The following is a 6773-nucleotide window of genomic DNA, read 5'->3' on the forward strand; positions in this document are numbered from 1 at the left end:
TAATTGATAAGTAGTTTAATAATGTATTAAATATTAATTTTATATAACTATAATAAAGATATTTTTTTAAATTAGTATAATTATGAATTATTACTTAAATGCTAATTATAGTATAATTATAATAAAAATATTTTTATAAAATAATTTTAAAAGAGAAAATAGTGTATTTATTTTGGCAGAAAAATGGATTTATGAAAAATTGATACTTTACTTTCATTAGTTGGGAAAAAAATTCAATTTTAGTATATTAAGTAGATATTGAGTGTAGAATAGCCAGTTAGCCACCAAGTAATACTGTAATACCACTCTATATGCTCATTGCATTGCATTACATTGCATTGAGTTAATTTATGCCTAATTAAAATTCCTCGATAATTATTATGACAGCAGAAAAATAATAATAAACTATTGGAGTTTCACGAAAAGAAGGAACCTCTGGTTATCTTGTCCCAGTAAAAGTTTAGTAATTGGCTCTGAGGTAACAGTTCTTAATTTTAATCTGATAGGTCGATAATAAAATTAGTTTCTTAGTTTTTAAATTGATAAAAATGTTTTTCTCAATTTTAAAGTATAAATAGAAATTAAAAGATCCCTTCATCACTCACACAGTTAGCGCCTTATGCGAGGACCATTAACTTTCACATCGATATAACGCTGAAAAAGTATAAGTAGATAATTTAATAATTCTGTTAGGAAACTAAGAGGAGATTCAGTCAATTTCTGCCAACTTTTTAATAGATTAGACTTCAAAACTCATCTTAATAAAAATAAGTTAATATATATGGATATTTTTTCTGTTAAGTATCAGAATATTTCTTTTTCATACTAAATGAATGTTCTTTTATATATTTTTTAAATTTTTTTTATTACAAATATTAAGCATTAAGATATTTTTTTTTATATTAAATAAATATTTTTATATATTTCTGTCATTGTTCACGGCCTTAATTCTCTGTCAAGCGGCATTGCAGAACAGTCCTAAAGGGGCAATAGAATTTCAGAACCGCAAGAAACAGGGCCTCACAGATTGCATCGTCCCACCTATCAAGAACCTCTTTTGGGAGCATGGGCCTGCAAGAATCAAGCTCCAACATGCCCTTGCAGTTCAATCCGGGGCAAGGAACAAGCGTTAAGCTCTCTTGGATCTTTGTGGCCACGTGCTTGGTGACACAGTCAGAGTAGAAGGAGTGATCACATTTCTTGTTCCTGAACATCTGATCAGTCTCTTTGGTTTCTGCACAAATCTCACATACGATAAGCATTTCGTCGTCATCCAGAAGCAAGCTCTATGTACTCGGTTTTGAGGACAACAAAGACTGGTCGTGATGACGAAGGTGTTGATGAAGATGGAAGGCAACGAATGGTTTTTGATGAATGTGCGTGATTGTTGGAGGTGGGTAGTTTAATATGGGAGAGAAAATGAATGTTTTTATAGGCTTTAATTAGGTTTACTTACAATTTTAAAATTTTTAAATTTTGAATTTAAAAAATTTAAAATTAATTATTAATAATATAATTAATTGAGTTGTTCAATTCTTGGCTGATTAGGAGTTGGTTCTATATACTTTTCTAATTTATATTATTCACAAAAATTATTGGCTACCTAACAAAATCTATGCTAACATAACGTAAAAGGGATGTAATCAAATCCAATGTTAAACCCATAGAGCTCATTGTAATGACAATTCCATCACCCGAAGTGTGAGTGGCCGCAAGCAAAGGGTTGCGTGGTGCCTCTGTGGGCTGCCTACAATCATATGAAAGGAAAGAACTTCGGAGAACTATAGACGATGCTTCTAAGGATGTCAGAATTATGACGAGTCTCTTTATTTACTAAACTCCTAAACACGTTGATTATTTCTTTTGATAATAATTTTTCCAAATGAGCCATGTAATGTTTTTATGTGGGTTGATGATAGAGACAAATAGACAATGCAATCCAACTTTGGAAAAGCTCATAACAAGGCGTGGGAGGTTCTAGCCATGTTAGAGAGAACCCACATAAAGTTCATTTTCGCGCCTCTTTATTTACTAAACCCTTAAAAATGTTAACTATTTCTTTTTTCTAGTTTTGTTTATATGAGATGTTGCTATTTTTTCCAAATGACCCATGCATTTTTTTTATGTGGGATAATGACAGAGACAATGCAATCTAAATTAGGGGAGCTCACTATAAGGAATTGGAGGCTCTACCAATGTTAGAAATAACTCACATGAAGTTTATTTTTGCCACTCTTAGAGAGAAGTTGCAACTAGCCACAGGGCTAGACTTTGCTTCCCAAACACTACAACATTTTCAGACTAAGAGAACATTTAAAAAGTGTTGATTAAAGGTCGATAAAGAGTTGCCTTTGATCTGTAGCAACATTTTTAGACTTAAAGTAACACTTTTGGACTCCTTGCAAGCTATTACCTTAGGTTATAGGCAATGTTTCTTTATTCAAAAACAACGCTTTTGGATACAACACCTGACAAGCTATTGCCTTTAGTTGAAAAAGAATACTTCATAAGTGTGTTTGAGACAACACTTTTGTAGTGTTGTCTTTTTTCCTTATATTTCAGCCACTATTAAAACACATTGTAAATGCAACCTTTTCACGTGTTGCTTATAAGTTTGAATTTGCAATCCTTTGAAGTATTGTCTATTAGTTTCGAATATACAATCTTTAAAATTATTGCCTTTTCTTTTGGATATGCAACCTTTTAAAACATTGCCTTTTCTTTTGGATATGCAACCTATACGAATGTTGCCTAATATTCAAAATATGCAACTTATTAAAATGTTGCTTAAAGCCAAATATACAACTAGCAGAAAGGTTGTCTTTTTGGCAAAAATTAAAAGTTGCTTTTATAATAAAAATACAAAAAAATAACACTCATAATAGATTTTTTTGTTCATACATGTGTAATTATTTAACTTAATAAATAAATTTGTGCACAATAGAAAAATTTAGAAAAGAGACAAAATAACTAATAATAAAGTTCTAATTAAAATAGATATTAAAAGGTTCAATTAGTGTTTTAAATACATATTTGTCAATAATTCTCAACAAAATAGTAAAATTCTTGTTTGACAATAATTGTCAAACAAAATAGTAATTAATATTTGTCAAAAAGAAATTAATCGCTTGCATATTTTATATCCACGCTTTACTTGTTCCATATGCTAAATCCACTACAAGAAACATCGTTAAAATCGACGGCCAAATCGACGGTTAAGCCGTCGATAATATCAAAATTCGACGGCAAAATCGACAGTGGAGTTGGTCGCTATTAAGCTTGTCGATTTTTCAAAATGCTAATAAAATCGACGGTTTGCTTGGCCGTCGATAATAATTAAATAAAATCGACAGCGCTTGTGTCTATAATATGAGTTTGAGAATTTTACATACTAAAATCGACGACTACGCCGTCGATATTATTATATAAAATCGACGTAATTTCTGTCGATATTTGATCCAATAAAATCGACAACAACTTGTCTATAATATGCTTACTAAAATCAACAACGTTGCCGTCGATATTGGATCCAATAAATCGACACAGTTACCGTCGATTTTATTATTCATATACTGACAAATACTATGTCTATATTTGGGTTTTCTTGTCTATTTTAAAATTAAAAAGCAACAAGTCTTCTGTCGATTTTAATAGATACGTTTTAATTATTTTTGCTATTTGAAAAATAGTAAACAATTAATGCAAATAAATATAAAAATAAAATTTATACATAATATAGATAACAAGACAAATAAACTTTGAAATATAAAAATAAAATTTATACTAAATATTAGATAATGAGTTTACAAACTTATCAAAATAATAAATAATCCTCTAACAAAGACCCAAGACAAAATAAATAACTAAATTCGGACTTATATTTATTTAAATTACAATCCACTAATAACACAAAATATTTAAAATAAAGCGAAAATCCACAAGGCTTTTTCGATATCGTGGCTCCAAAGAATGAAAACACCAACAGAAACAGCTACTATCCACTTGCTCTGCAAACAAGAAACAACATTACAACATCCATTAGCTTATAGAACTATAACTTATAATGTTAATTTCATCCTCAATAACCAAACCTTGAGACAGGATAAAACAAGTTTCTTGTCCTTTACAATTGGTTGAATCAACACCATTTCAATTCAAAAGGTACACTATGACATCCTTGAGATTTAAGTAATATATAATGTAACATTTTCATATAGTGTTATTTTTTGGGGTATAATTTTCCAGCCCCACAATACCCCAAATATAACTCATAGGCAAAAGATTCTGATTCTCTCTAGCTTTGTAAAACAAAAGGCAAATGGTTTCCCTACCTTATATACCGAACCAAAGCCACCTTTTCCCAAAATGCTATCGGTTGAAAACTTATTTGTTGCAGAAGAAATTGTGGACATATCAAACAAAGGCAATTGTGGATCTTCCTCTTGTTGGTCACTTATTACACCTACATAAGTAGCATCATTTAATATGTAAATGCAATACATGCTCCTGTTTTCCACATCACTTAAATAATATAATAGTTACTTAACTACCTTTCCTTCGCATCTTCCATCTAAAGACGATGAAAGCCAAGCATATGATTAGAACACTAGAAGATAACGCACAAATTATGATGATAGTCTTTTTCTTTCGGACATTTGATTTTTGTGATTTATTTTTCTGAATAGTTTCTATAAGAAGAAAAAATGCACCCGTTAAACGAAAATAAACAATTAATTAATAAATAACAGAAAATTGATAAAAAGAATAAAAATAGAAGATACTTACACCTAATTTTGTAACAGCCATTCTTAAGTAAATATCTTCAAGAGAATTTGGATTCAGGGCTTTAATATCATTTAAATACCAAACCACATCAAACAACCACTTGTGTCTTCACCTATATCCAAAGCTGCATAAGCCATACATAAACAATTCTTCAAACACAACATCTTACAATCTTCAATGCTGATATTTCTACTATACCATGATTTTTCTGTATCTGGCAATTTCAGCCCTGAATACTTCAAAAATCCATCTCCATAACAATCCAATGCTTCTTACACAACCATCGATAAACCTCTGTATACTATAAGAAATGAGACTAAGCACCATGTAAACATTGAAGGAAGTGAGTCCAATTTGCCCAAATGTAACAAAATAAGTACCTATACAAGCACACCAATATGGATTTGCACATTCATCTACCAAAACAAAATAGGCTAATCTAAATTCAACTAATCTTCAGTCACAGCTATGTAAATCCCAACCAAAAGTAAATTATTACATACCTGGAAATGGAGCTTCAAGCAGATTATTTATCAGTTTGGTTTTGATTCCCGTGTCTTGAAGATGGCAAGAAGAAGCATTCTTAACACAAATAAGGCACAAGCAAGCTAGTAATCTTGTCCGAGAATATTTGTCTTTACTTAATTCAATTACAGGGCTCAATGCTCTTCCACCTCTAAGGTCGACAAATTTAGAGACAGCTTCAGAATTGTTTTTAACAATCGCAGCTATGGACTCCAAACTAGCATCTCGCTGGCTTAGAGAACCATACAAAAGGCTGATGAGTTTGTCCAACACACCAACATAGGATAAAATATTCTGTTCTTCACCTGTCTTGCATGAATGAATAATAATGCTCGCACCCAATGCAGAAAGATTTTCATTCTCGCTTTTCAACAGTAAAAGCAGGAACTCCAAGTTCTCTTCCTTGAAAAAGTCATATTTTGGGGCCAATATAATTTTGATTGATAAATCATTTGTAGAGAACGTGCAGTTGCATCCACAACCTAAAATCAAGTGTACAAAGGCCAATCAGATGGCATTGGAGATTAAAATATTAATAATTGCACTCGAAATATTTCTAATAGCTATAGAAGTAGCAAGAACAATTAAAGGAGAAACTAAATCACTAAATTACCATAAGAACACTCCAGAAACTAAATTGAGTTCAAAATATGCAATTCATTATTCTCACACGAGCTATTTCATTCCTACTATCAATGCATTATCATGATAAAAAAATAATGGTCCAAATCAACGTAACCAAGCAGGTACCATCACTAATCGCAACCTAACGATCAATTTAACAATTCAGAGCATTGCAATTTCATCGCAATCTACAATATCTGGCAAAACAAATGGTAAAGAAAGAAGAGAGAGAGAAATTGACCTTGTCATTGGAGGCAGAGAGGAGCCTGATCAAGTGAGGGAAAGCTCCGGCGTCGAGGACAGCACGGACACCGGCGTCAAGGCAACAGGCGAAGTTGCCAAGCACCACGGCGGACTGTACAATGAGGTTGGGGTCAGAATCGAAGTCGGCGAGGGTTACGGCAGCAATAGAGCGCGACGGGGGCGCAACCGTGACGGAGCGATGATGACGGCAGCGGATAATGACGGTTGAAAATTGGGTGAATTTGGGGGTAAAACAAGGGTTGGTGATGGGATTGGGGGGATTTCTGTTTCAGAACTTTGTACGCGGGAAGTGAAAGCCGGTATATGTGTTTTTACTTTTTAGTAATAAAATTTGACCGCAAATTCGTCGATTTTAATTTAAAAAAAAAAGGTTACATTTTAAACGTTTATTTTATACATTAAATTTATATCATTTATTTGATTTTAGAAAGTGATTTAAACCATTTAAATTTATCAACAGCAACGTTGTCGATATTTTAAATAATAAAATAGACGGCATTTTCGTCGATTTTAATTTAAAAAAAGCAACACTCTAAGCGTTTATTTTATACATTAAATCTACATCGTTAATTTTA

At 31.8% G+C, this 6773-nt stretch overlaps 1 long non-coding RNA gene across 4 annotated transcripts; it reads right to left on the minus strand.

The window, feature by feature from the left end:
- LOC107629886 lies at positions 3860 to 6500 on the minus strand. 4 transcript variants are annotated; one of them, XR_001618063.2, is made up of 6 exons: positions 6176 to 6500; positions 5289 to 5792; positions 4786 to 5165; positions 4551 to 4688; positions 4332 to 4462; positions 3860 to 4007 (listed from the first exon to the last, which is right to left on the minus strand). It is a non-coding gene; the product is annotated as an uncharacterized LOC107629886 (long non-coding RNA). The 4 variants fall into 4 exon arrangements; XR_002360817.1 differs by having other exon boundaries at positions 4786 to 4897; positions 4984 to 5792; XR_001618062.2 differs by having other exon boundaries at positions 4786 to 4909; positions 4984 to 5792.

This window comes from Arachis ipaensis, chromosome B01, assembly GCF_000816755.2.
Source record: "Arachis ipaensis cultivar K30076 chromosome B01, Araip1.1, whole genome shotgun sequence".
NCBI lineage: Eukaryota > Viridiplantae > Streptophyta > Magnoliopsida > Fabales > Fabaceae > Arachis > Arachis ipaensis.